This window comes from Podarcis muralis, chromosome 17, assembly GCF_964188315.1.
Source record: "Podarcis muralis chromosome 17, rPodMur119.hap1.1, whole genome shotgun sequence".
Taxonomy (NCBI): domain Eukaryota; kingdom Metazoa; phylum Chordata; class Lepidosauria; order Squamata; family Lacertidae; genus Podarcis; species Podarcis muralis.
This window is the reverse complement of record NC_135671.1, coordinates 20,297,593-20,320,753: the sequence shown is the minus strand read 5'-3', so window position 1 is coordinate 20,320,753 and position 23,161 is coordinate 20,297,593. Positions and strand designations below refer to the sequence as shown.

Here is a 23,161-nt window from a genome sequence, read left to right as displayed (position 1 = left end):
GAGTCATTAGTAACTACAGAAAACAAGTGCACCTTCTAAAGTTTCCGTGGGATTCCCTAGGAGAGATATACACAGGTGATTTTCACTCAAAACTGCACAGCATCACATGGCTAGCTTTCATAGGAAACACTCCCATTTCTGTTTTGTTTCCAAGTATCCTTACATTTCACTATTCCATAATCAAAACGGAACAACATGCTTGTTCATCAGCTTGTTTCCTTTCACTGCCAAAGTAGTGCAAATGCTCAAGGGCTCCCATAAGCCAGCAATCTGAAATTGAGTAAACTAGTTAGTAAGTTCCATCAGCCCCAGCAAGTATGGCCAATGGTCAGGAATGATGGCACCATCCAGATAGCCACATAGTTCCTTATCCCTGTTATATGGTGTGTGGGTTTTTTTTGGGGGGGGGGGGGTGAAGTATGCTGCATGCCAGACCCCTCTAATACCTGGATCCAGGAAGTATGAAATTTAGCAAGGCTTCTAATTCTTGGAATAGCCAGGCTAGCCTCCTGGCAAGGTTACAGCCAAATGATAAATGGACATAAATCTGATATCAGGAATCACAAGACAGAGAAACCAGTCGGAGAACACTTCAATCTCCCAGGACATTCTATACAAGATCTCGAAGTAGCTGTCTTATTACAAAAGAATTTCAGAAATAGACTGGAAAGAGAAGTTGCTGAATTGCAACTTATTACCAAACTTAAAACCATGGAGAGACCTGGTCTGAATAGAAACATTGGATTCTTATCTCATTATACATGATAAAGCTATTTTTAGCCATCACACACCTTGCTTTTTCCTGTAAGACCAGTCGTTAACAGTTGTCAACAGGTTTACCAGACCTATCAGCCAATCACCCATTCCCACCACCCTTCTGAGTAATACCCCTCCCCACCCTCTCACTATATATAAAGGTCTGGTGACTTCTGTTTCAGTGTATCTGAAGAAGTGTGCATGCACGCAGAGTTTGGAGCAGAGGTAGCAGGGGATATCCTCCAACATTCCCCTGATGAAAATCGGGACATGAGAGTGTGTCTTTTGTTGCCGCATGAGTCAGTTGGCTTGCATGGCAGCACAATACCTAAACAAATGCGTCTTTTGGTGCTGCGCCCTTGCGAGAGCATGACACCACTGCAAGCATCAGTGCTGGCTGCAAGCACCAGCTCAACCCCAGGACATTCTGGGATGAATCTGGGATGACTTCTGTTATTCTGGGAATGTCCCATTAAAATAGGGATAGTTGGAGGATATGGCAGTGATGCAATCTAGAAGGAAATCAGCAAGCTGGAGAGGGAGGGAAGAGCAATGCTGTAGAGCAATGTTTGATTTCTGTTTGAATCAAGGTTGCTGCTATGGGAGAAACAAGACCCTTTTGGGGTGATAATGCTGTGAACCCCTCCATCGTATGCTCAGGTTGTATGAATGTGTAAATAAATCACAGTCTCCACCGTGCCTCACTCTAAAAGGAAACATGAACCCTGGGTAAGGGCCTGGAACGCCTGGAATCTCGCACTACTCAGAGATTGGGGTGGCATGCAACAATATCAGAATGGCTAACAAAAATATGGTTTCATTTCAAGGTTGATAATCGAATGCTGCTGGTCAAGGAGCAGACCAAGAATGATGGGAATGCAGAGGAAATTCCTGATTCTTGAATAACCCAACAATAATATTCCCCATCATAATATGTAAAAATACATTTTAAAAGAAAGCAAGTTTTGTACATTCAGGGACAACTGGGTACAGCAAACCTTTCTCCCCCCAGATGAATCATATGTTGTTTAGGAAAAACCTTCATTTTTGCAACCCCCTTCAGAGGCGTTTTGTGAATGGAACCATATACTTGGCTTTAAACAGTTGAGGTTGTATTTTTACAGTGGAAGGGGGTAGTGAGGCATATCACTTTTCCTGGAATACATTTGATACTGCTGTTTTCACACAATCAACAAAACCACAAAACAAAGCTGACAAGGTAGTTCTCCTGGGCTTGGGGTTTCTGCTCTTTGGGGCTTTTGTTGTCTGCCCAAATGTTCTGTGCATGACAGCTAATTTGTGTAATACAAATGATGTTACCTTATAAGCTTTATCTCAGTGGAATGCTAACTAGAGCATCTCTGTGTAAACAAGCACTTGAGTTTATTATCCATAATCCTATAGAACAGTCTTAAACATCGCAGAGCATTCTGGAAACAGTGTTAAGGTTATCAGTTCAACTTTCACAGTTACTTTGTTGGCTGTTAAATCACAGCAGACTGCTACTTGTTCTGTTAAACAAACTTACTTCCATGTAAAAATGCAGTACAGGATCATCTGAAAATCCCTATTCTCAACAGGTTTAGAGCTGTAGAGTTTTTTGAGAGGTTCCCCCACCTCTGTTTATTGGAATACATAGGATATAAAACAGTTCCAAGCCCTAACAACATACCCCTAATTTTTGTTTTCAGTGAAAAAAGCATCCATTTTTACTTCCTGGAGCTATGGTATTAAAGTTTGGTTGCTGAAACCCATTTTGATCATGCTTGACAGGTGATAAAGCACATTTTACTTTCTACTTCTGGTAGGCTTTATTCCTTTCCATCATGGAATCTCTTACCATGAATCTTTTTTTCTGTTTATAACTGGAATTTATTTCAGCAGAACATCTCCCATTTTAAAAAACAACTATATCTCAGGCATGTTTCAAAATCTACGCTGAAATCACACCCTTTCCCAAACCATAGGACTACAAACAAGAGTTTAACCTAAACTTCAAAGAGAGACTTCACCATGGACATTAAATTTTGGCTCACTACAAAAAGTTTGTCCTATGTGTCTTTGGATCATGGCCAGTGCAAAAATACAGGATCTACAAGAACAGTTCAAACATGAAGAAGTGTGCATGCACAGAAAGGCTTATACCCAGAACATATTTAGTTGGTCTCTAAGGTGCTACTGGACAATTTTTATTTATTTATTTTGACTACATCACACCAACACAGCTACCTACCTGAAGCTCAAAAATGGTAACATATGTCTGTCAAAAAGCACTGATTTGTTCAACCAATTCTAGATAGAAACAAGGACCATCTTATTGGCTTCTTAAAACTGAAACTGCAGAAACATCTGCCCACATATATGCCACATCATTTCCTGCTGTCTCAAAATAACTTCAAATAGGAAAAACATGCCTGTTATCCATCTCTGAGTAGAGCACCTTCTCACTAGAATTTAATTTCTTAGATTATTAAGCACTTTGCAGCAAAAAAAGGTAACAGAAATTATCAGTCTTACCCTGAGTGTGTAGATTTTGATTCAGTTCCAAATTCTCCACCCTGAGACCTGAAACAGGTAAAAAAAGAAACACAGAGAAAATGTCATCTCATATTGAGGTTCAAAGAAAATGTTTAAATAATGCTAATCACAACACTTCAGCAATAGCAATACAATTAAAAATAAAAGCTTATTTAAAACATTTTCAAACAATTTAAAAATACCTAAAAGCAACTAAGCACAATAAAACATCAAAATGTTATCACCAGAAATTAATAAATAGAAATTTACAGTATTCATTTATTTAAAACATGTATTCTCCACCTCTAATCACAGTCTAAATATGCAACAAAAATGTGGTGGGAGCATGACATGCTGTTAGAATGGACTGATGACACCAAGCTGCAGATTCCAGACTGAACTGTGAGGAGAGATTGAACTCCTGCCAGAATTGGCAGTAATGTTCCAAGCCACAGCCCTGCTGGTGCCTCACTGGCAACCCTGGAGACTCTGGGTCATCCTTCCTCCTTGCTGGCGTTCCCTGTTTGACTGCCTTCTTCCAGCATACAAGTGCTAATGAGAGTGAAGAGACGGGAGGAACGCACCAGGACTCAGTTCTGGCACCTTTCAGATGGGCACCATTGCCATTTTAAGAGAACAAGGGAGGTGTTCATGGCGAGTTCTGGCACCTCTTTTTTCTGGCACTGTCTAACATGAATGTATATTTTTTACAGATCTGGGGTAACAGAGTTTGGAGGTGTAAGGACACCCATAACTGCTAGAATTGTTATGTAATGTTAGAAATCAATAAATGGTAGAATTTAGATAATATTTACAATATTGAAGGGAAGATGTCAGATGTTAGATTGAAAAGGCAGGCTAAACCAGAAAATTGCCTGGGGAGAAGGTCCATCAGGGAGTAATAACTAAACAATGGCCAGTCAATGACCCTCTGCCAGAGCTCTGGGCAAATAGAGTTGGGAGGGGGAGATTATAGGAAGTGTGATTTCACACCGTAAATAATGTGTCCTTTTGAAATTTAGAGGCCATCTTGGCAGACTGGGATAGAACCACAGAAATGCTGTACTGCTGGGAGGAACAAGCCCCTCTGGCGATGTACCTCTCCGAACTCTCTTCAAAGTAGACCCAGGTCTAAAATATGTGTACAATAAACCATATTTCTTAAAGACACTGGTCTCTGTTGTGTCTTGATTTCCCAACAGAAATAGAACCCTGGGTGAATACTTGGAACCCAATGGAGATTTGGGGTGGCACGCAACCCTTTTAACAATATTTTCACAATGCAATTTTGATAAAGGATAATGGAAATTGTTCCAGTTGGGAAACAGATTGTATATGGATAACAAGTAAGTACTACTACATTTCTGAATGAGTCCCATGAATTTCAGGAGAATTCAAGTACAGTGGTACCTCTAGTTACAAACTTAAATCATTCCGGAAGTCCATTCTTAACCTGAAACTGTTCTTAACTAGAGGCGTGCTTTTGCTAATGGGGCCTTTTGCTGCCGCTGCGCTGCCAGCACATGATTTCCGTTCTCATCCTGGGGCAAAGTTTTCAACTTGAGGTAACTTTTCCAGGTTAGCAGAGTTTGTAACCTGAAGCGTTTGTAACCTGAGGCATTTGTAACCCGAGGTTCCACTGTATCTGATCAGCCCTGTAGCCAGTCTTCTCTGTTAGGTGAAACAGTCACATTTCTAGGTGGGGCATGGGGGGGGGGAGGGAAGTACATATTGCCAGGCCATCCACACTTACTGGTGGACAGGATGTGAGGGCCAGGCCAAGGGAAGTGAAAGGCCTTTCCCCTTTATAATATATAATCAGCTCTCTAAACTCTTTCCAGTGTGGTGTAGTGATTAAGAGCGGTAGACTTGTAATCTGGTGAACCAGGTTCACGTCTCCGTTCCTCCACATGCAGCTGCTGGGTGACCTTGGGCTAGTCACACTTCTCTGAAGTCTCTCAGCTCCACTCACCTTACAGAGTGTTTGTTGTGGGGGAGGAAGGGAAAGGAGAATGTTAGCTGTTTTGGGACTCCTTCGGGTAGTGATAAAGCGGGATATCAAATCCAAACTCCTCCTCCTCCTCCTCCTCCTCCTCCTCTTCCCACCTTTCTGTAAATTACTAAGCCTTTTTGGATTTATGGTATTACTTAGGTTCCCCACCACACCCTTGTTAGGGGCTTCCTTTTGATGCATGTGTGTCTCAGGTTTTGTGTGTTGTCTGCTGAATGAGTCAGGGTTCCTCTGAAGTTATTGGTAATTTCCTGGTTTTCTCTTTATCACCTTAATTCTTGTAGGGGCAGCAGATGCTGCTGGGCAGAATGCCCTCATTCCTAGACATGGTTAATGCAAATTACTTAAGCGACAAGCCTCCAGCAGCCTCAAACATTAGAATTTCTGAAACGAAGAAGAGCTGATACTTTTGTGATGCTATCTTCAACTGACATTGCTTCTTAATTAAAAAAAAAAAAAAGGTAACTGATAAGGATGATTGTTTACTAACCAGATCATTGCATTTCCCAGCTAATTTTCAAGTAGACTTTCTACAAAAAAATTAAATAACACAGTAGCTAAAAACAGATTACAATTATGGCTCACTGAATAAAACTGCATCAGTGTGTGCTTCTCGATGTTGGCAAATAGGAAAATACCCCCTGTTCTTTTCTCTTTCTTGTTCACTATCTCTGTTGGGTTCCTGTATCCTTCCATCCATGGAAGGCATTTGATCCAGTGGAGGACCCCTGCAAATGGCAGTGTGGGGCAGCAGCAGTCACTTTCCCTTTGCTTGCCAACATCCCTGTTGCCTACCAGGGACAGAGAGGGGCAGGGATGAAGCACTAGTAGGGTAAATGCACACTGGTGGAGAAGCTGGCTGGTGGGGGAGGGGAGAGATGAAACTTTTGCCAATCCCCTTATCCCCTGCTGCCCCGGTACCATGTCCAACACTGTCCTCAAGGAGGGCTTAATGTATCTGCTGCCTACAGTGATAATGGTCACTGGGTGAGCAGCTGTTGCAGCCCATCGCTCTAAACACCTACCCCTTGGGAGCAACACCTGGGTTAGGCAGTTGGCTGTTGGAGAACTCTTAGGCTGCCCACTGGGGAGTGGCAGATATCCCCCCATCTGTTTATTTGAATCTTGGCCAATCCGGCAGGGTCAAATGGATGGGGCTTGGGACCTGATAAAAGCTGTCTGTGTCTGATCTCGGGGTTCATGGTGCAGAAATGTGTGATAACAGGTTACCCTGTTACAGGGGTCTAGTACGAAGTCTCTGTCCAAAAGCTGTGTGGCAGATGGGCCATATAGAGCTTCCTTCAGTGGTTGGGAGGGTTATCCGTGTAGACTTGTGGTTTGCAAAGGACCTGTTAATCCTGGGCTTGACCCTGTCATGCAACAGCCCTCCACCAGGGGGGACGACACTTTGAAGGATATTCACCAGGGGTTTACCTCGCCTGGGCCGGTTCACTCAAGCAGAGATCGCTCTGTGGGCTGGATCGCGTCTGCGCAGACACAATTTCCGGCATCTGCACATGTGCAGATGTGATTTTCGGCGCCGCAGAAGTGAGTCCCCACTCTGTGCTGTGCCGGTTTAGGGCAGTGCTTGGGGACTCGCCGAGCGGGCAGCTCAGTTCAAGGGTGGCTCGTGGGCCATTTAAACGACCCCCGTGGGCCGCTTGTGGCCCACGGGCCGTAGGTTGCTGACCCCTGATATACACCCAATGCCTAAGCCAAATCCAACCTACATCTGAAATCAATAAAGTTATGACCAATTTTTAAAATCAAAGAATGTTGTCCTGTCCCGTTTGTTCACCTTCTTTACTCAGGCCTTGCTCCCTGGAGGTGTGTGTGGGGTGTGTCACTGCGAGTGCATCTGCAAGTAGTACACACCAAAACGCTACCATCTCGTTCTTTTACCTCATTCTCCCATTTGTGTAATATTTTAAAATATTTAAATGCTGCTCACCATGCTCACATTTCCAGATGGTGTACAATGATAAAATGTAAAACAATAAAATATGCAAATATACAGTATAATTAAAAACCAATAAATGTTTAAAAATAATGAATAACCAAAAAATTCTTAAAGCCATAATGTCTGGCCTCACATGTCAGAAAACACCAAGGTGAATAGAAAGGTTCTCAACATATACTGAAATGATAAATGTGTTGATTCTGGGGCCTTGTTTCTGGGGATATAGATTAGATCTCAAGCTCATATCCATTGTCTTGAAGAAGGAAAAGAAGAAGAAGAGGAGGGGAAGAGGAGGAGGAGGAGTTTGGATTTGATATCCCCCTTTATCACTACCCGAAGGAGTCTCAAAGCGGCTCACAATCTCCTTTCCCTTCCTCCCCCACAACAAACACTCTGTGAGGTGAGTGGAGCTGAGAGACTTCAGAGAAGTGTGACTAGCCCAAGGTCACCCAGCAGCTGCATGTGGAGGAGCGGAGACGCGAACCCGGTTCACCAGATTACGAGTCTACTGCTCTTAACTACTACACCACACTGGCTCTGTTACTACCCATAAAGGGAGGATGAGATGTGGAATCTCAAGGGTGCAAACAAAATATTATTAATAGTAGCACTTCTATACAAAACCTTGAACCCCTAGCTATTAACTCAAAATTACAGTGAAAGCTAAATAAGCAGCAGTGAACTATTCAAGGAATATTGTAGTAAAACAGTCCAGATGGCTCAAACTATCATGCCACTCAGATAAAACAACAACAACATACACATATGCAATCAAAGCAAGACAAGTGAAATAATATAATTGCATAAAGTACTATTGCTTCCTGGGGCACAGGAATAAAATGTATGTTTCTTGGAAGCCTTCAAGAAAATACCAGGCAAGTAGATAAATGATCTATACAGTGACTATCAAAAGCCAAAAACCCAAACCACAGGTGCAAAGTGAGAGAGCAATCATTTCTTGGGAGCACTGGAGAAGTGACAAGATATGTCAACTTTATGACACAACCTGATGTATCCCTCCTGAGTTCTTGCTGTTTGCTTGGTTATAAGAGGAAACATTTATTCTGTCAATTTTGTTTCTAGAGGTATCTCGAGTAAGGGGTGGGTGTAGAACACTTGTCTTATGAAAATCAATTTGCCATGAACTTTGAAACAAGGATTAAAACAGCAGAAAACTATATTACCATCAATACTGTGCTGTTCAGAAAACAGCAACGCTGGGCAACTAGGAACATGCCCTCATCTCACCCACCTGACCTGAGGAATTTTGGTACAGTCATACCTCTGCTTACGTATCCCTCTGGATACGTAAACTTCGGGTTGCAAATGCAGCAAACCAGGAAGTATACCCACACACGCATGAGCAGAAGTGCTCAATCACGTGCGCAGAAATGCTCAATCGCGCTGCATGTGTGAGCAGAAGGGCGCCTCCAGTTACGAAGTTTTTGGGATGTAGCCAGGCCTCCGGAATTGATCCCATCCATAACCGAAGGTACCACTGTAGTCTTAAATTCTCTTCAGGCATACCTCCTTACATGAGAAGAGGGGAAGGGCAGATGTGCTCCCTGGTCTTGTCCCCTGCACTGTGTCAACATCATTGCTCCCCCAGGCCTCTCTGTATGTCTGCAGTGGGAAGCCTTTCCTAATCATGTTGACTCCGCGTGCAACTTAGAAACTTGATATCCCATGAGTAGAGTGGACCTTCTGCTGCAGAAATATAGCCCCCCAATGCATAGAGAACTATGGGAACAGAAAAAGTGATGTTGGGGAGGGCGAAGGAGACTATCCCCATGCTACTCCTCAGATAGCTCACCTGCAGTGGAACCCCTAAGCTTGCTTCTGGCAATATTTAGGTAGCAATTCTACTATTTTGATAGGCAGCAAAATGCTGAAGCCCCTTCTAGGTATTTTCAGCATCCCTTTGACTTCCAGAGGTATGTGCAAATAAGACATGATATATTATCAATTCATATTGTCAGAACACTTAATTAAACAAAAACAAAAACTACTTGATTGGCTGGCAAAACATTTGGTAAAAAGGGAAGAACTCGTAGAGCTCATCTGCATCACTGCTGTTCAGTATTCTCAGCTGCAGGTTTCTAACAGCTCCCACCGGTACCAGAGCCTAAAGAATTTCAGCACTGAGCAATAATGTGTTCCCAGTGTAGTAAGGTTAACCATCTGTATTCTGGAGTATATTACTTTATACAGTCCACATGTTAAAAGTTATGTTACAGTTTTGCTATGTTCTCTAGAAATATAAAAAGCCTTTTCATCTTAAACTGAAAACAATAGCAAAAACAAAGGAACTTTTTAATCCCCCTTTTTTAATTTGTCAGGACAAAAATAAATACATCACATCAGTTTTAAAATAAATAAATGACTAAGATATGGGTGACTTCATGCACAACCAATAATCCTTGAAACAGTATGATGTTTATTCATGTAAACCATGTTTTGATAAAGGAAAATATATGCTCTTGTTTTTCAAAGAGATCTTGCTCAAGTGAATTTCTATGCACAGAAAAGTTCAATCACGTGCCCAGGAGGAAAAGTGTGTGTGTCCCAATTCAGCTATAATGGTAAAGAACGGTTTATGAGAACCATGATTTAACAAATTCACTGCCTTGTTCTCTGGTAAAAGCTCAGTACCATTAAAAGCTGTATTACTAGCTGAAGATCACCAAGTGCAGCTTTTTCTACCATGTTTTTACTATATATATATATATATATATATATATATATATATATATATATATATACACACACACACACACACACACACACACACACACACATAACACCAGTCTTACAGCTGCTAATGGCAAAGGAGTCCTGCTCAAAAATATGGTTCCTATAGGTGATCCCCTTTATATACAATGGGTTGGATCCAGACAAATGTATGTGTAATGAGCTTGGTTAGAAGCCCTATTCCTGTGACCAGTGAGGTCAACTTTTAAAATTCTGGTGGTTGGAGGACCCTTCTGGATTGGTCAGGGAATGTGTAGGGAATGGGGAGAGAAATGGGGATGAAATTAGATGAAGTCCCCTTAGCTGTGAAGCTTGCTGTTTCCAACTGACCACAGTCAATAATTAAAACTGTTTTAAAAATCAGTAAACTCAGACAACAGTCTACAGTAAAATACGGAGTCAGCAGCAAAATAAGCCTGGTGGTAGCACACTCACATTAACCACAAAACATTATATGTTAAAAAGAAAAAAGGAAAAACCCACCCAGCTAAAAGCTGGCTGTGAATATGCCCAATGGGCCACTCCCTTTGAACTTCATTTGTGTGTCTGCAAGGTGAATTTCATAAAGGACCTATTCCACTATATTTCATTTCACTTATTTTTACCCTGTGGTTAGATTTACTTGAAAAAAAATAGAACTACATTGGAAATGGTACAATATACGGCTGTTCTTCCTCAATTAGCATTCTCTCTTGTTGAAGACTCAATGGGAATTACTAAGACCCAGTATGAGTTTCTCAAAAACAAGACATGGCAGATGAATTTAATTTCTCTCCCCCCCCCCCTTTTAATGGAGTTACAAGCTTGGTGGATCAGGGGAATGTTGTGGACATAGTGTATCTTGATTTCAGTAAGGCTTTTGACAAAGTCCCCCATGATATTTGTGTGAGCTGGTAAAACATGGGTTGAACAAGGTAACTGTTACATAGATTTGTATCTGGCTAAATGACGCATTGATGCATTAGTTAGCAATACGTTACAGCTGTATCTGTTCCAATTCTACAGACAGAGACTCTCACCTAAGAGATCTACAGCAAACCTTTTTAGAACTAAAATACCCAGCAGATGAAGTTAGACAACAGATCAACAGAGCCAGACGGATACCCAGAGAGAACTTGCTGCAAGACAGACCCAAAAAAGAAAATAACAGAACTCCTCTAGTCATCACATACAGCTCCCAAGTTAAAACAGTACAACGCATCATCAGAGATCTACAACCTCTCCTGGACAATGACAGTTCTCTTTCTCAAGCTCTGGGAGGAAGACCTTTCATTGCCTACAGACAGCCACCCAATCTTAAACAACTCCTAACCCACAATAATACTACAACCAGACTTAACACGGACACTGGCACCAGAGCCTGCAATAAACCCAGATGCCAACTTTGCTGCCACATACACCCGGACAACACCATTACTGGCCCCAACAACATCACACACACCATCTCTGGACTATTTAATTGCTCATCGTCTAACATTGTGTATGCCATCAAATGCCAACAGTGTCCTTCAGCTCTCTATATTGGACAAACAGGCCAAACCTTACGCCAAAGAATAAACGGACATAAATCTGACATCAAGAATCACAAGACAGAGAAACCAGTAGGAGAACACTTCAATCTCCCAGGACATTCTATACAAGATCTCAAAGTAGCTGTTTTACTACAAAGGAATTTCAGAAATAGACTGGAAAGAGAAGCTGCTGAATTGCAAATCATTACCAAACTTAAAACCATGGAGACACCTGGACTGAATAAAGACATTGGATTCTTATCTCACTATACATGACAAAGCCATTTTTCACCTTCTCACCCCTTGCTTTTTCCTGTAAGACCTACTGCAGTCGTTAATAGTCGTCAACAGGCTCATCACAGCTATCTGCCAATCACCCATTCCCACCCCCCTCTGAGTAATACCCCTCCCCACCTTCTCACTATATAGAAGGATCTGGCAACTTCTGTTTCAGTGTATCTGAAGAAGTGTGCATGCACACGAAAGCTCATACCAAGAACTAACTTAGTTGGTCTTTAAGGTGCTACTGCAAGGAATTTTTTTTGTTTTAGTTAGCAATGGTTAGGCAAAGAATTATAGACACCGAGAGACAAGGTGCCCCAACTACAAAATTTTAGAAATCGAGAGATATATAGCTGTACCAGCAACATCTCTTTTTTCTTGTATCAAAAAATGCAAGGGCTTTTACACTTGCCATAAGCTAGGCTCTGCCCTCGCCGGTTTTGGAAGAATCCTTTAAAAAAGTCCCATATGACCAGAGAATTTGTGCCTGTCCTTTGGGGGATATAGGAAGCCCTGAGCACATATTTTTTAGATGTCCCTTTTACGATGAGGCAGGTAGAGAAACCATTGCCCCCCTGCTGGTGAGGCTTGCTGACCTCCCGGCAAAGCAAAAATTCAATCTTCTCCTGTTAGGCAAAGACCCCAAGATAACCCGAATTGTCACCAGATTCTGCGCACAGATCTGTAGGCGCAGACCATCCCCCAATTCAATCTAGTTTGTTAATATAATTCCCAAACCTGGATCCACGGGCAACTTTGGGTCATTTCTCTAAGGTAGTCTATTTTAAAGTTTCTATGTGTTTATGCCTATCACACTTTTAAACTTAAAATCCATTGCTGTATATTGTTTTAAATGTTTGTTTTGCTATTGGGACTGTAGTTCCATTTGTGTTTCTCAAGCTGGTCTCTGACCGTAATAGATTTCATGTTCATGATGCTTTAGTTGAGATTCCTGCATGGCAGGACGTTGACTTGATGACCCTTGGGGTCCTTTCCAATTCTATGATTCTACCATGGTTGTGATATTGTATGTAGCAGATAAGTTATGCAAAAAGTCCACTAGACTTAAAAAATGGGCTGGAATCCAGTGCTGCCACTCCACTCATGTAATAGCTTTGATCCAGCAGAGACTTCCAGTAAGGTTAAGAGGAAAGAGGCAATTTTTGCTGATTCCTCCTTTCTGCTTCAGCTCCCTGTGCCCCTCCAAATCTGCTCAAGGTCAAGGACATTCCAAAATAGCATGGAAAGTGGGACAGGGTGCTCCATGGGGAAGGAGGAATTGGATTAATTTATTGTATTTATATTTATATCTAGTATTGCTAAGGCCAATAGCTAATGCAATCAATACACAGAAAGAACAGGAACTGGGTGACACAAAATAAAAAAGGAATTATATACCATTTCCTGAACTAATTACTTCTGTCCATTAAAAGCTAACAGCCATTATATTTTGAATACTTTCTGTCCTTACTACCCATGTTATTTATCCTAGTCACTACTTTTCTTAGTCTTCACCAAAACGTTAATAGTGGTCATCATTCTCCTTGCTCAGCATCCTTCACTGGGCATTTTATTTAAGCATACTTGATTCCTTACTGCATTGATTCAATTAGTCCACAGGGTATAGGAAGGACATTAGTTCGATTAGACTGCATTCTGGAACCGCCTCTAGGTAATGGTGCCTAAAAAACGGAGTTATGAGGTCTACTTTAAAAAACAAACAAACAAACCCCTAAGTTCTATCAAATGCTGTACACTTACTACAATTATGATGAGTTCTAATTACAGTTTGATGAAATAAATTGGGTGGTCTTGTCAAAAAGACTATTTTCCTTTGCATCTATAAAATGATCATTTTGAGGATTGCTCGGAAGCACGTTGTAAAGCTCCAATTTTCCCATATAAATGATAATTCATAGGTGCAACCTGAGCAAAATCATGGCCCATACAAGCCTGGAGGGGAGAGGAATTATACCTCAATGGCTAGTCCCTCCTGGTCAGAGACAAGAAATCTAACACCTGATTACCATTTAGAATAGTTGGAAGCAAAATTATCAAGCCCTTTCTGCCGCTTATAAAATCTGATTAAGTATTAATGCTTCCTTTGCTATAACAGCTAGAATGGAACAAAATATGATGGGATTCTCAGGAATAATAGCCAGTTTACAATCTCACACTCTGCGTGAAGATATGCAATACTATTGAACTGATTGTACAGCAAGTTGAGGACCCACCGCAGGGCACCGTGGCAGTCTCTCTCACACAAACCTGGAGCTGGCCCTGCCAGCAAACTTGTTTCTTGGACCCAGGAGAGTCATCATCACTACATGTCATGGACAGCTTTGCTATAGTTATCATACAGCATAAAGAGCAGTTCTCACAGCACAGTGGATAATGAGCCTGTGCGCACAGAAGAGGACAGAAGATTCAACTGAAGGAAGAAGCTGAAGTCAGGCAGGGGACCAGGAGGCTAAGGACTCCTGAGAGAAGCCAAGAGCTGAAATCGCTGGCTGCAGCTAAGGGTTACTGCGGGGAAGAACATGTGTCCCAAAAGACAACCTTTAAGACAGCTCTGAAGCCAAGGGTCCCTGAGATTGCTGAGCATCTGAGGTTGTTGGATCCTGGTAAATACTTCAGAACTCCTGAAAGAACCTGGAGAGGCTCCAGAGGGAATCCTCAGTGCCCAGCTGATTAATGTTAACTGGGTAGGGGTTGCTTAGGGGAAATTGCTGTAGGTTTGAAAAGGGGGAGGAACTGAATCACTCAAGAGCAAAATTGTTAAAGAGAAACCTTATTTTGAAACTATTCTGAGTGAAACAAACTGTTACTAAGTTCATAGTATCCATGTTTATAAGAATTCTTTTGAAATAAAATATGATTTACTTTGTTTTACCATTTAAAGTAGAAACTGTGCTGTTTTGTCCCACAGTTACCCACAGTTACTGTTGGGTAAACAGAGGCACATAATTGACCTAGTATTTAAATGTATGGTGGCAGCAGTAAACAAGCGAGAGCCAAGTAAAAGGTTATATCTTAAGCAAAGAAAACAAACACTAAAGTGTGGGATTATTTTCGACAAAACAGTGGTAACAAAGAGGGGTTTCCTCACAGCTTGTGGCAATAGTGCCTCCATTGCTCATTGCAGATAAACTTTATTAAAGCTACAAAACCCTAAACATACTTCCTGGAAATAAGTTTCCTAGAAATCTCTTGTGTTGATGCAAGTGGATGTGCAACAAGATTGCGCCCAAGTTTAATGATCACCAATCATAGCTGCATAGGCATAAATAAGTCTTCATGAGGTGCTCTGAATCTCTGAATCTCTGCTGAAAAAAGTTCCACAGCATGGGGGGAAAGTTCCATAGCAACACTAAATGCTTGATTTCTGGTTGAGGCCAGTCTTGTCTTTGTAATACATGGGGCAACTAACAGTACTCCACTGGATAAGCTTAGTGATCAGGCTAGAATGTAAGGGCTCAGAAAGTCCTAGAATGGTTGTTGTGCAAGTCTCCTCCTGCAATTGGCTGCAATTGAATATCATTCTAAGTCATAGGTGCCAACTCCCTGAGGCCCTGGGTGCCTGAGGACTCACAAAATTATCCATGAAGGGGCCAAGCACCCACAAATTTTGATGCCAAGGCCATGCACACTGCATGGCACCAAAGACCCCAGGCACCCACGATTGCAGGGTCAAGCTGTCACTCCAGTCATAAGTGATCTTTACAGGCTTAAGAGTTTATATGAAAACACGTGAAAAATATTATCCATATTTTATTCAGTAATGTACTGGAAGGTGCTTATAATTGTTGCTTTCTCTCTCTGTAGCATCATGAAATTCCCTTGCACTGTGACTATGAGCTCCCCACCCCCTCCTGAATAGGAAAAAAGCACAATGGATGATTGATTTTTAGTTCTCACAGATGATACAATGACAAATAAGAAGCCAGAGCAATTTAGTCTGAAATATCCTTTTGAAAGGATTTAATGCATTAAGGAGTCAATCTGCTTTCTGCAAACTATCCAATGCAATGCTAATAGCATTATAAACAAACAAAACTCCAAATAGAGTACTGATTAATTGTGTGATATTATCATTGTGTAAACAAGAACACTATGGTGAATGCTTAGATTAGCCTCTGAAAGGTAAATTTTGGTGTAGATGAATATATACAAGAATATTATAAAGCCATTCTTTCAAAGTGTTTGATCTCATTTTCAGTATTGTTTATGTACAAGACGATATCTCTGCTGTTTAGGAACAAGGACATCTGACTATTACCACCACCAAAATAAAAACAATTTACATGAAAGGGGCTTCGTTGGAATACTTTTCTTTATATTATTTTCTTTTATGTATTGCAATTCATTATCTTTCTATAAGAGAGTTTGGATTTTATTGCTCAATATGTTAAAAACCACTTATGAAATTCTATACAAAGCAATACACATACACGCTTGTCTCAGATCTTTTTACCCATGGGTAAGCAAACTAAGGGCCCCATGACCTTTTGGATCCGGCCCACAAATGGTCCGGGAATCGCTGTATGGATCGCCAGCGCATGCATGTTCTTTCCCCCTCCCTCACACAGTGGTGGCACATCCTCCCTCCCTCCTGGCTTCTCCCCGCCCTGCCTAGAGGAGGAAGGGGGCTGGGCTTTGTTGGTGCCAGCAGCAGCAGTGCTTGAGCGGCTGCCATTTTAAGCAGCCCCTCTCCGGAGCCTTTTTGCACATTGCTCATCGTCCCTCCGGTGCCGCTGCCAGCCCCTGCCGCTCGCAAGATACAGGTAAACAGCAACTGGGGCTCGTGGTGCTCTTGCATCAAAATATAGTCCAGCCCCCCACAAGGTCTGAGGGACAGTGGACCGGCCCCCTGCTGGAAAAGTTTGCTGACCCCTGCTTTTACTGGTATGCTGGAAAACCTGGTCTACAGACTATTTTTTTTTTCCTGAGGGGCATTGCAATGGGGTAGAGGGAGAAACAGCTTCCACTGCCATCTCTCAACTTCAAAACTTTCATAGAGAAGAAGAGAAGAAAAGAAGAAGAGAAGAGTTTGGATTTGACTACCCAAAGGAGTCTCAAAGCGGCTAACATAAAGCAGCAGCTACCAGAAGCGCTCTTAAGGGGGCCTCTGACCATTTTAATTCTCTGTATAAACAGGGTTACAAATGATATTTGCTGTGGAGTAACTTAGGATGCTGCTCATGGACCTGGTTTTTTTTGGGGGGTGGGGGGTGGGGAGAGAATTATTTGAGGTTTGAACAACCAATTTAATATCTGCAGTTGTTAAACTATAGGTGAGACTGCCCACAAGTTATCTTTTTTAAAAAAAAGTTAGTAAAGGTAAAGGGACCCCTGACCATTAGGTCCAGTCACGGACGACTCTGGGGTTGCGGTGCTCATCTCGCTTTATTGACCAAGGGAGCAGGCGTACAGCTTCCAGGTCATGTGGCCAGCATGACTAAGCCGCTTCTGGCGAACCAGAGCAGCACACGGAAACACCGCTTACCTTCCTGCCAGAGCGGTACCTATTTATCTACTTGCACTTTGACGTGCTTTCGAACTGCTAGGTTGGCAGGAGCAGGGACCAAGCAACAGGAGCTCACCCCATCGCGGGGATTCGAACCATCAACCTTCTGATCAGCAACCCACAGCGCCACCCGCGTCCCATAAAAAAAACCTAAAATAAGTTAGCAATAGATATAATCATAGTTGCCTCTTCTTCTTTCTTAGCAGTGTATTACAAGGAAAGGAAACTTGTTTTTAGAATAGCTTCTCTCCTGCTGCAAAACCAGCCAGTCTGTACAACCCAACTGCCCACATAATTCTTCCCTTAACCTTCTCAATATGTGTCTGCTGTGAAAAGCAGCTTCTCTTAGTCCTTGGCCTGAAGGTCTCACAGCTGTGGTTAAGTGACCACAAATCACAAAGTAAAAAGGAGAGTAGCATTTGAACTATTGGCCAATAGACCCGAAGGCACGGTTTCTGAGAAGAGGAGGATCTCTCTTTCCATTGTTTTTAGTCTGTTTAGCAATATTCACCTAACATTTAATCTCACTTGGAAATCCAGCCATTTTACCTTTTATGCTGACTGGCAGCTCCCTCTGTTTAGGCCTTAGGTGTATCTGAAGCATGAACTGTTCAGCAGCAACTGTTCTGAGGTTATTCAGGCATATATATATATTACATTAAATGCTTAGTAATCACCTTCTTTTTTCCAAAGTAATAAACTTATGCAATGCAGAATGCAAAACTGTTAGTTTTTATGCTATTGTCACGGGAGTAGGAAGTAAGAATTTCAGATCTCTGTTTTGTTTGTGAGCCATTTAAAATAGGCTATAGAGGGGCGATATTGCAATAAATAAGCCTTACCATGAGCAAATTCTGGCTGTGATTACCAGTAGAAATGGAGCTAAAAAGAGACCACTGAGGAAATTAGTGGGAGTCCATCAGCATATTGATGTCTGGGGGATCTTGAGGTTTATAGGACACAGCTATGTTGTTCTTTAAAGAGAAAAAGGGGCAATAGGAATAGCCCAATGAGGATTAGCCCCTCAGGGCTAAGCCTTTGCTGGGAACATGGTTGGTCACTGGTTGACAGGGCTGGCATGGACTGTTTTCTCACACCCAATTGTGATGTAGTCCTGTGCTGCCAGCCACAGCAGAGCTCGGTGGAGGGAGAAACCAGCCAACCAGTCGGGTCTCAGGGGGGTACTTGCCTGGAGGCAGAATCCATATACAAGGTTCAGTATGTGGTCTCGGATTACTGGTCCTGGCCCTATGCTTACCCAACCCTGCTTACCTGCTGTAATCAATATCATTGTGGTCTGTTTTTAACCATAACTGGCCTGGTCCCCCTCTTCTCGGCTCCTGAGGGTGAGGTGTCGTGTCTGTGCACAGCGCACAATATCAATAAGTCCTAATTTGATACCCATTTAATTGCAGTGAAAATCTGTTGATTTAAATCTGTTGGCAGTGAGTCAAACTCAGCCTAATATAATTACATTTTATCCTATATGTAATACTTAAGGTTCTTTCTTTCTTTCTTTCTTTCTTTCTTTCTTTCTTTCTTTCTTTCTTTCTCTTTCTTTCTTTCTTTCTCTACACTAATCTCTGCTGGTGTTCCAATATTCAAGCTTTCAAGACAATACTCCTTAGTAAACAGATTGGGAAGAAGATTAAGATGATTAAGGTTCATTGGACAAGAATGGCTACAATTCATTCCATGGCCCCCCCTTTTTTTTTTTGCATATAACAATATATATATTACATATAACAGATTCTATGTCTTCTGAAATGGCCCCAAAACATTTATATTTGCAATCACTTGCCGCATTGCACTTCGTATAGCTGAATTATTGTTGTCTTTCATTCTGCGTATTAAGAAGTTCTGTGTGTAACGCTATACCTAACCCAACAAAAGGTGGCCGAGTTAAGATATCGCTGTAGCAATATGTCTTGCCCTTCTTAATCTTTAGGACCAAGATGACTGCAATGGTTACACTGACCTATTTATGGGCCAGAACAGTTGCACACACAGAAAATCTGGAGTGTATATTGTACACTTAAGAGAACCCTTTTTTAAACAGTAAAAAAGTATAAAGGGAAACATGTCTCAGATTTGGTGCAATTTTTTATATGGCAGACACTATTGACAGCTCAGGGTAGCTTGTCTTGACATGATGGAAATGCTGCGTGTATTGCCAAGAGTTTTCTGGAGAGCACTCTTATTTTTTTTAGGACATGTTTCTCTTGAGGGCATCATTAAATTGAGGTTTCTAAGAATCTTTCGGACAAGATGTGTCTCCAAATAGTGATCTTATGTACATGCAATAAGGCTTAAAGCAAGGAAAACACATGACTGTCAGGAGCAAAATAATGAAATGGGCCTCAGCTATTATCATTTTAACCTGCACTGCTCAAGTTTAATGCAGTCCGCTTAGTTTCTGTTAAAATCTTTTAGTCAAAGGTTCTCCCTGATAAATGTTTTTGTTTTTATTTATTTATATTTCATTGTAAGATGATACAAACCAGACATTTCAAAGCTACATCTTTTCAGTATAGAACATGCAAGCTTGGGGAAAGTACAATTCCACCAGAATTAGTTCATGACCCTCTGAGATTTATTTAAAGAAGGTTAAATATTTCACCATTAACCACAAATTTGGAGGGTGATGGCCAGTGCTTTTCTTCTAGTAAAAGGGTGCCAGTACTTACCATGAAGTTGATACAGTGCCACACTTTTCATCAGTGCTTTTCCTTTAGGAAAAATGCTGGTACTGTGTATTCTTAAGTGCTTCCAGGGGGAAAAAAGCACTGGTGGTGGCAATATGGTGGCAGAAGTGCATTTATTTAAAAATTAATAACGTAAATTGGGAAAATGGCGTCTCTGCTGCTCATAGTGCACACACACACAAACACACACTCTCAACCTATTGTAGCACCTCCACCCCAAGTGACCTGTTTTAGACAAGACGTGCTAATCAAAACTATGTATTTCATTCAAAGCTAATATGCACAACTATTCAAAAATTCAGAAAAGCTAAGTAGGCATGTGCATTACCTCTGCTTTAAAATGAACTCAAAACTAATTGAAGCCTAAATTTGGCTTAGAGTGGACATGAACATGGACATAAATTTAGAGAAGAAAGTGATTATTGAATAATGGCTGGGTCTAGCTGAAGCAACGCTGAAGGGAGCCTCGGAGAACAGCATTGCCGAACTATAACATGCTATAAAAAAACATATATATGGGAAACATATATATATGGGAAACATATATATATATATCCATTTCGAAAACAAATAATGCTTATCATCTGCTAATCATGCAGTTTTGCATCTTTTCCCTTGCTAATAAGATTAACTATCCTAAGTTTTTGTACAACTCTCAGTCAATGAACTATTTGGATGCTGGGGTCTGCTGCCTCAGTAGCAACTCTGAGTTTTGACTGCAGTAGTTTCAGTAAGCCAGTCCCAGAATTAATTCAATGTTTTTATCTTCCCATGCATTGCAAAATTATTTGTGCACACAGTGCACAAAGGTTTTATTTCAAAACTGGGTAATCCTGAATCACTGGAGAGAACCTGGCGGAAGTGATAGTTAACTGTTCCAATAAAATATGAGTTATTAATCTGATTATTGATATACAATGTTATCTTCACTGCTCTATTTGTACAAAACATTTGCTAATTAAATAAAGTCAAACAAGCCCCTCTTGATTTTGCATGATTAAAAACATTTTAAACAACAACAAAGCAGTACAATCTTCTAATAAAATACCAACATTCTTCAGCTGTGCATTGTCTCCCGCATAGAAGATAAATAATGTAGCGAATTCAAGAGTACAATAGAAGTACAGGAAAGTTCTGTAGACTAGAAAAACCAAAAGTCCCCCCCTTCCATCTCCGTATGAAGTGCTTGAGAAATACAGAGCCAAATTCAATGGTGCCTTCTCTTAAATGAAAAATCAAGGTCACAAACGACTATATGTATTTCCCTGATACTAAAAAACAAAAAGCACATATGTACATACAGTCCCAATCTGTCTGCACAAACAAAAGTATTTTAGAAGAATGCAACTCTAGATGTGAGACGGCTTCAGACTGCAATCCTAAACGCACTTTCTAGAGAATAAGCCCCAACGAACACAGTGGTACTTAGTTCTGAGTAAACATGTATAGGGTTGTTTTGCCAGATGCCTAAACCCCTATTTGGGTCATTATATTGCATAATTAGAAGAAAAGAGTCAATTTTAGATGGCAGGGATTTCACAGAGACAAGGGCTAATGACTTTTACAACCTCAGGAGATAGGAGTGTTATTGAACATTATCCCCATGTCTGAAGGACCATTAAACAGGATGACTCAGTTGCAAGTGCCCAAGGGAGAAATAGAGGAAATGAGCTCCACAGGAAACAAGTTGATGGACCCAGAAACAAGGGGTTGATGCAGCTGGAAGAGAAGACACAGCTTACTTAGGTGCGATTTGTCCAAGTGGAGGGCTAAACAATGAAGACCAAACCCTGGTGTATAAAAAGCAATAAAATTACAGCACCAATGTTTTCTTTCATTCCAATGGCTATGTTGAGACAAGATGCTTGGACATTGTTTAGCATTATTATGAGAATGAGACACAGCAAGTATCAGGCTCACATTTCCCCTGCTCTAGCACATGTGATTTGTTTCCATTTTAGATTAATCACAGTTCAGAGTGCCATCCCAACCCTAAACCATGGTTACTATGGTTTGCTGAGCAAGCCAGTTTCGTATACTATGAAGTTGCACAAGCTGATTTGGAAACAGGTCACAACTGGTCACTGCTAGTTCTACTGGTTGACTAACAGGAGCTTATATAACAACCTCCAATATTTTTGCTAAACCACATTGTTTAAATGAAATGCTTACAGAAAAATAGGTAAGATTTCTTTGCTGTCAACATAGATAGATAATTTGGTTCTCAAACAGGGTCTAGGCTATGTTCAGTCATATTCTTCAACTAAATAACTATAATCTCAGCTCTTCCATCTCCAAGAACTTGGAGGCATATTTGATATACTCCTTGGGAGAGAGCACTAAGTGCCAATTGTGTCACCTGTTAAATCTTATCTATCTATATCTATCTATCTATATCTATCTATCTATATCTATCATCTATCTATCATCTATCACTGGGACAGTAACAGGAAGTCTGCCAAGTGAGCAGTAACTCCCCCCCTTGCCCTTTGCAGGACATACTATAAGCAACATTCAAAATGAACAATTTTGATAGTTTCCCCAACCTCAATCAAATGTGTCCTTATAAGTCTTACCCTCATCAAATACATCTGTGACAAAGTTAGCAAAGTACTTTTTTCTATCATGTACACTAGAACAACAGGCTGGATGTGTTTGAACAACTGAATGCAGTCTCAGCCAAAACAGAAATGGAACTTGAAAACACCCAGGACTCAAAGAGATTTCTAGTGTGTTAAGTAGTGAATCCAGATGTATTTTAATGTCCTAATCTCCATCATGGACGTGGGTGGCACTGTGGTCTAAACCACTGAGCCTCTTGGGCTTGCCGATCAGAAGGTCGGCGGTTCGAATCCCCACAACGGGGTGAGCTCCCGTTGCTCTGTCCCAGCTCCTGCCAACCTAGCAGTTCAAAAGCACGAAGTGCAAATAGATAAATAGGTACCGCTCCGGCAGGAAGGTAAACAGTGTTTCTGTGCGCTGCTCTGGTTCTCCAGAAGTGGCTTAGTCATGCTGGCCACAGAACCCAGAAGCTGTACACCGGCTCCCTCGGCCAGTAAAGCGAGATGTGCGCTGCAACCCCAGAGTAGCTTGCGACTAGACCTAACGGTCAGGGGTTCGTTTACCTTTAATCTCCATCAT

The 23,161-nt window shown here is 41.3% G+C and overlaps 1 protein-coding gene across 27 annotated transcripts in view; it reads right to left on the bottom strand.

The window, feature by feature from the left end:
- PTPRD (protein tyrosine phosphatase receptor type D) overlaps nt 1–23,161 on the bottom strand; it is a 1,167,048-nt gene that overhangs the window by 728,876 nt on the left and 415,011 nt on the right. For all 27 annotated transcript variants that reach the window (XM_077921375.1, XM_077921383.1, XM_077921379.1 and 24 more), the window contains one exon: nt 3,274–3,321. The gene's annotated coding sequence lies outside the window, so the exon portion shown is untranslated. The remainder of the gene's footprint in view (nt 1–3,273; nt 3,322–23,161) is intronic.